General features: G+C 35.4%; 1 long non-coding RNA gene across 1 annotated transcript; it reads left to right on the forward strand.

The window, feature by feature from the left end:
* The first annotated feature begins 321 nt into the window (after positions 1-321).
* LOC129359002 (uncharacterized) lies at positions 322-3,337 on the forward strand. Its single transcript, XR_008605854.1, has 3 exons — positions 322-419; positions 2,593-2,737; positions 3,282-3,337. It is a non-coding gene; the product is annotated as an uncharacterized LOC129359002 (long non-coding RNA).
* Positions 3,338-8,102: the final 4,765 nt, after the last annotated feature.

Below are 8,102 nucleotides of genomic sequence, written 5' to 3' on the forward strand. Positions count from 1 at the left end.
GGAGGCTCCTTCTGTTGCAGAGCCCTTTGTGACAGTCACAAGCTCCGCCCACAAGAAGCCAAGACAAATAAACAAAAAACAAAACAATTAAAGCTAAACAATTATTTCTTACTCAAGTAAACTCTCATCAAAGTATACAAAAAAAAGACATAGCAAAGAAAAAAAAAGAACCTGTGACTAAAAATACAAAATTGAATTTAATAGAAAACAACTGATACAACGTCCTGATAAGGGCATTATGTCATCACGTGACTTCCTCCTGACGCGCATTAACCCGGAAATAGCTTTGTTTGAATCTCTGAACCGGGAAAATAACTGGCACTGAAAATTACCTGCTGGCTGGGATGTATAACAATTAAGGCAGGAACAGCGAATGTGCAGGAACAACGAGGCACGCCAGTTTGTGCTGGAACCAAAAAGTAAGCCGACGTATGTGTTTGCGTCCCAACTTGTAATTTTAATAGGCTACCTAAAATAAATGCATTCATGTTGTACCATCTACTCACTGAAAGAAAATGTTTGTTTTTGCCAAAGTAACTCAAGTCTATTTTTCTTTTATTATAGCCTACTTCTAAATTACAAATATCCGTGAAATATTGCTAGTGCACACAACACTCATATTAAACAACTTTTTTTTTATGTATTTTCTATCATTGGAAAGCTTAGAATCCATACTTCCAGAATCTGTAAATAACTCGAAACACCTGAGTAGACTTGTTCATGCTTTTATTGTGGCCAGCTACATTTACAAAATAGCACCATCCTTCACTTCAGGAGGAACAAAAACAATGACTTAAGAGACTAATATCTTCATTTCAGTTTATATATAATAGGATGTTGTTTTGTTGTGGGGTCAATTTCAAATTAAGTGGTCCGCAAATGTTTGATAAATGGGGCAAGAGATTTTCAGCCTTCAGAAACACTGCTTTAGATCAGGGGTGCTCAAGTCCAGTCCTCGAGAGCTACCGTCCTGCAACTTTTAGTTGCAGCCTTACTCCAGTCGACCAGGCTCAGCTGGTAATGAGTCATTCATTTGATTCAGGTGTGTGGGAGCAGGGATGCATAGTAGTTGCAGGATGGTAGCTCTCGAGGACTGGACTTGAGCATCCCTGCTTTAGATTATCAGAGTGCTGACTTTCAACCAACATAATGCTTAGGATTAGTAGCCTGATGCTTATGGGTTCACACAAATATGCATGGTCCAAAAAGTTCCTGGTTATAATTTTTTGAGAAGCAATTGATGCAGATGAACTAAACAAATGTTAGAAATGGCATTCAGAATGTTTCATCCTTCCAAGGGGCATCATGTGTATTTTTCCTTTTAAACGGTTTTATTTTATTATTTTTTTCTGCACTTTAAAGTCTCATTTGTGATATCCTCCTTTATTAAAACATATCAAAGGTGACACAGGAAGGATGTCTTATGTCACATTATGAGAAGTTGAAGTAAGATAGGACACATGCCTGGGTCATCGTGGCAATTTTCCAAACAGCCTTTAAACAGTGTTTCACAATTGATAAACAACCGTGGTTGTAATTAATATTGTACATTCAGAGTAAAAGGCATTCTACATAATTACTCCAGTGTCTCCTCTAGAAATATGCACATTCAGTGTTATTATAAAGCACGCCAGTATATCATATTAAGTCATAAATAATGGTAGTGGAATTAATTAATTCTATACGTGCCCCTCCCGTTTGTGTGTTACTTTTACATTCAACTATGTCAGCATTTATTGATGCACCCTTTAAACAATGACAATTTATATGGCTTTTTAAAGACAGCTATTTTGTGATTCACTAATGGTGTTGCAATTAAGATGGTGTATGTAAGGCCTCCAGAATTAGGCTGTCCTTGTTTTATGAGAGCATTTTTTCGCAGGAATAATCAACAGAAATTGGTCTGGGCTACACAAAATACAATAAATGGGACTTCCTGATATTGTTGGGTTTGACAATATTTATGATTTTTCTTTTTCTTTTATGGTACTATTTACTATCTTCTACATTTGTACTGATTTAAATAGGATTGGGTAATTTCTAAAAACCTGGTGACATAAGCACAACTGTTGTTTAGTGAAAGCAGGTTTTGTTTTATTCACAATGAAAACTGCATTTTTTTTTGCCTTTTCCATTTCCATTTAAACTATAGATAAGATGAAACATAATATTGGGTCAATGGAAACCAGAAAACGAATGCAATGTTTTGAGAAAAGTTAATCCTAATGCATGAAGTACAGGTTTTATGGATTGTAAGATGTGCTCTAAATTTTAAACAATGTAGAATAACTAAATCCATTTATGACCACTAGTTATAAAATACATATCTGTGGTTTACAACAAACACACTAGTTTGTTGTAAACCACATTTCGTGAAGTTTTTACGTTTCCACAAAATGTGATCAAAATTACATTTCAGTAATTGGACCAGGGGAGTGTTGGCCATCAGCAGCAGATTTGGGGCTTTAAAATGGAAACTTTGATTAAACGTCTTCTAAATGCTAACTTAAACATAGTACCCAAAGTGCTGCAATTTCAAAGTGGTTGAAGCTTCTGTAACCTTTATTTTATTTTTCCTTTTTGCTTTTAAAGGTTGTGAGTTGCCCCAAGTGCAGACTGTATTACAACAGGACGACAACCGGAGAACTGCTTTCAGTCAGAGTCACGCATAAAGCACTCACCTCCCTGACCTTGGACAACAGCAAAAAGATAGCCTTTTGTGAAAAAGTCTTCACCTGTAAGTGCAAATATTCTGGTGTTTTAATCTGCAAGATCCTGTGGCTTCAACTCTAATCACACCTTTAGTGATCATTTTTCTTGACAACTGAAAAATTATAGAACTTGGGACATGCACTTATTAGTCATTACGTCTATAGAAAATGTCTTTACATGCAGGATGTTAGGGAGGTATTGCAATAATGTTAACATTATTGACTTGAGAAGAAGTGTTACAGACCAATAAACTCCAAGCACAACTATAACTTTCCCAAAACAACTAACAAGTCCAGGGTGGGTTTATCATCTTTGTAATCAATAAAATACATCTTGCAATATAATGCCAATGATGGGATGCATTAAATAAACTGAACCTACAAACACTGACTTGGCATGGAACTCAACCACAATAGACTCTGAATCAAAGTTTAACTTCAACAGAATGCAGTTTGATAAGCTATATGTATCTAAAAAACTATATGTCATTTACATTTCTTTTAAAGTGAAAAAAAAAACAGTAATGTAATATTTTAGTCAACAAATGTTCTGTGTATCTTTATCTTTAGAAACATCAACTTCATTTAAGCATCCTCTTGGGTTTGAACCATATTTCCATCCTGGTAAGACAGAGTTATTTTCTTTTCTCTCTAATTTCTAACAAAATTTGTTTGGAGTGTAATGCCGGTCATATATAATCGTTAAGATATCAGTTTATTTATAAACTATTTCATATTTATAAACTATATATTTAATCAAAATTATATTGTGGTGTCTAAAGTTAAAGATTGTTTTCAAGTGTTAGCATTACCCTCTTATTTACCGTTATGACTCTACCTACAATTTTATTGGGAGTCATACTGAGGAGAGATGACTTCCTCCACATTAATTGAAAAATGTGATTAAAAGACTTGTCTAGCTTTCATCAAGCATCATCAAATTATTTTTATGCCTATTAGGGAATCTAAGTAGAGTTTTAATACCAAATACATCTTAATATGCACTAATATACACAGTGAAATCGTGAATCGTGAATAGACTGGGGTCCATTTTACATTGCAGTGATGTCAGCTCTGTTCCAGACGGAACCAGTTTATGCTTTTTAAAAATCTTTTTAAACCCCATAAATTAAGTGCATCAGTGCTGCTGCACAGCCACCCTTGTGGTGGCTTTGGAGCTTTGTTGGCAGTGAGGTGTCAAGTGGGGTCAGTCTGAAATTTTCCAAGCTAATAGAAGACACACAAAAAAAAAGAAAGGAAGAAAGATCAGTGGGTTAAATTTGTCAAAATGCCTAAAGAAAAAAAATAGTGATGGGTAGAGGAGAAAAACAACAAAACTTTGTGCGGGATGGAACCAAATGTGCCAAAATAACAGATATTTTATGTGGTCATGATGACACTGGACCAATCAGCATGATTATCTGGTTGGTCATGAAATTACCAATTATCCTAAGACTCTTTCCAGTCTTGGTGTGTTTGTGTTTTTTAAAGTTTAGGGCACACAAACATTTTCATTGACCAGAAAAAGGCATAAGTTTCATTATTGCAAAACAAACAAAAAAAAAGTTGTATTTTTGTTCTGTCACTATGAATTATTTACAAAAGTGCTGTAACGTTTATCATTGTTGCAGTCAAGGACAGTGTCAGCTGTGGTTATGGAGTTGGAGAAGAGAGAGAGAATAAACCAGCCAGAGCAGGAGTGAGAAAGTTGAGGAAGAGATTGATGCATTGAAACAGGAGAAGAGATGAAAGAGGGGGATGAGAAACAGTAGAGTGGAGTAGTTACAACAGACGAATAAGGTGACAGGTTCAGGTACATATTCGGTTGGCATCCACATCTTTCCTGTGGAATATATTAACTCTTAAAGATCAAAGAATTGTAGTCCAAATCTCAGATTTTTGACATCTGAAAATGTAAAAACCTAATTCTTAATTTTGCTTCATGATGTGGTAGATTTGTATAGCTTTGGAAGTTATTTTTTATTCTCCAATATATGCTTTGATTATTACAACCTGGAACTTATTCACTGATTTTTATTTTAACATTTTGTCATTAAACACATAAACACACAGTCAGTTGAAAACATTTAGTGTTTTTATTCCACAAAATGTTTTTTGTTTCAAAATTTTGGCTTTTGTTTGGTGTATGATAGGATATACCTTCTCCATATAAAGGTATGGGCTGAACTTCAACCCACCTCTTAACTCAACCTTGACATTTGTTGTGGCTTTTAGTTGTTTATGGAAATTTGTAACGATAAGTTTGCTCTTCTTTAATAATGTACAACATAACACGTTGGAATATAACAAATCACACGAGACGTTAGATTGTGTCAATATACAATATTTGCTATACGGAAAAAATATTAATAATTATAGTTGTTAGCACAACTAATAACCCTTTGTTTTAATGTTACCCCTAACAAACTGCCTATGTAAAATATATGATTTTCCTGTTTTTTCAGTTGCCCAAGCCGTCAGTTCAAACAAACATAAAACATTTCTGATTTTGTTGAATAAATCTAAAAATGCATGCAACCATATTTAACCCAATAAAAAAACAACAAAAAAAAAAACATGATTTGTTTTGTTTGGTGTTAATGTATTAAATTAAACATTTGTGTCTGTTTTGTATTGAGCATCCGAAAGCATGACATTTTTCTAGTTTCTGTTCCTGCAGTGGATTTTCCTTTCTCTTTTTGTTTTGATAAATACGAGATGTTGTCTTTGATGACTGCTCAACAAAGAAAGAGCTGTCTTCAGCTGTAACCTCTCTGCACCAGAATCTGGAACATGACACATGTCAGGCTGTGATAAATGGTGCAGAGTCTCAGTAATTTTACCAGGAATGCCCTTGAGATGCCCAAAACCCCAATTGCAAATGCTATTGTTGAATTAAACCATAACAAGAAATCCCTTGTTGTTGACATGATAGGAACCACACAGAAAATGCAGGATTTCTTTCAATTCTCTCCAGAATTTACCTGTAGTATTTTGGTCAGTGTATAATATGGTTTGTGTGGATTTATGCATAAAGTTCCACAATATGTAGGGGGAGAATTGCAGCCTTTTAGATTTTTTTTTCTTAATTAGACACTGGGATAAAACAAGTTTTGATGATTGTCAAAATGCAGTAATATCAATAATGCTTTTTATTTGATGGCACATTTCTAAAACCTTACAAAAACAACATATCAATACAGGCTCAATAACCAATCATTTTAAAAGCAAAGCCGTAAACAAGATTTGACAACTGTTAAATCTATGTTAAAGTGAGTATTAAATGAAGGAAATTAATCTACATAACTAGGAAATGAGTTCCAGAGCTGAGGAGCAGTGGCTGAAAGCCTCCCCATATTGACACAGGCAAAAATATTCTAAAATAAAATATTTTCCAAGCATTAAAAATGACCTAAGTTTTGTAGATGTGTGAATAATTTGGGACTTACCTGTTTATGAGCTATTCATTTCTTCATGTTAAATTCCACAGTAACTGTAATTAGAACCAGAAGGTTAATATTTAATCAGTTGATGCAAATGCATTAGCAGCAAAAACAAAAAGTCTAAACTGGGTATGTACATGTTCAGTTTTAAATAACCATACCTCTAAACGATGTCTCCCATGGCTACACACTAGTGAACCCTACTTACTATTAATGAAAGTTATGAATAGAATGTGACAAATAGTTCGCAGGGCCTATTCCCGTGGAGGCTTATCTGCAAAAATAACATCCATGAATGGGGGGGAAAAAAGAGAGCTGAATTATTGTCTCTGGTGTTTTTGTTTGGGCTCTCTAAGCACTCTTGTGTGTGGTGAATTGCACAGCAATTAATCCAAAAACTCTGGCTAAACTACCCTCTGTGATATCCTTTCCATCCTATGACTAATAGAATGGTGGAATCTTAATTAGGAAGGAGTGCACTGCAGATGTATTAGAGTAGCGATGGAAAAACAGATGAGGCCATCACACCACACAGCAGGGAGCTGAGAAGTCTGGTCCCCCATCCCTGTGTCCTATTCATAATGCCACGAGTGTGCCACATGCCTCTGCTGTCATCTGCATAGTGCCACCAGGGGCCCTAAGGGGCCGGGGCGGTCTTCGCTATCCGACATTCGAGTTTACCCTGTCACTGTTACGATTTGGCACATTGGCTCGTTTAACAGAACTGTCATCATCCTATTGACCTCAGAAATACTTTTTGCATTAAGTAAGAATCAGCCACAATTTATGTTTAAATCAATTATAACTCAATACATTTTACTTTTGCTGCAGAAAATCAAAATTTGACATACTTTATAGAATTATATGATGTCAACAACTAGTTTCATGTTTGAAAGTAATTTGTTAAGCAAGTATAGTAAACATTATTTTTTTCAGAAAAAAAAGGTTAACTGGACCTTTTAAAGTTAATACATGTGAGCAGAATCAAATAAATCATGTAGCCATATTTGCATAGTGGTGTCTTATGTTTGGTCCTTTTTTATTAATTTATTTCCATGGTGGCCACTGAGGTTCAGTTTTGAAAAATAGCCATAGTTTGACTGTGTCTATTCAGCTGGCTGCCTTCAATTTTATACCTGCAAAGTTTCAATCTAAACCCTCCCTGCGTCCTTTAACATTTGTTGCCCACACCAACCCCTCCCGCCCCCCCACACACACATTTTTTTCACCCCTTTTTTCAGGATTACTGGTACAGACTGCACTTGCACTGTTATTTTCAACCTTGGTGGACAGGGGCTCCAGTATGTATTCTGGAAATACTTCAAAGAAAAGCAAAAAGGCAGCAATTTTCTGCTTGAATATCCCTCTGACTAAATCCATTGATCATCCTTGGGGTTCCTGAGAGAGAGGGAGTGAGATGGAGAGGCATGTTTTATCCTCTAATAACTCCTACCTTCACCCCTTCCTGCCTCTCTGTTGTTGTGTTGTTGTTGGTCGCACTTCTGCTCTATTCCTTGGAGAGCTGCTGAGATTGAAGTTATTTTATGCTTCGGCTCCCCGGGCCCCAATTTGAAAACTCTTGTGTGTCAGTTTTCACACACTCCTGTCATATGGCATGAAGCACTGCAGAATTTTACCTTTTTACTTTTTTCTGTGAAGGCATCTTGTGGGGCATTGGATGTCTTTTGACAAATAGGTCACACAAAGTGGGGTATTAAATGTTAGTTTGATAATTTAATGAAGTCCTTCTTATGTCAGTTCAATAATATTTAGAAAATTGTGACTTCTTAGTAAGAGTTTTGGTCGGTCAGGTTTAAAAAAACGGCCAATGCATAAAGGAGAATGTATAAGGCATGTAGCAATTAAGTGTATGACACAAAATTTTAGAGATAATGATAAATACAAATAACTTTTGTCCAAACATAAAGGTGTAGAGGCAAAACTCTGA

The sequence above is a fragment of the Poeciliopsis prolifica genome, unplaced genomic scaffold, assembly GCF_027474105.1.
Source record: "Poeciliopsis prolifica strain line A6 unplaced genomic scaffold, Auburn_PproV2 SCAFFOLD001, whole genome shotgun sequence".
Classification (NCBI taxonomy): Eukaryota; Metazoa; Chordata; class Actinopteri; order Cyprinodontiformes; family Poeciliidae; genus Poeciliopsis; species Poeciliopsis prolifica.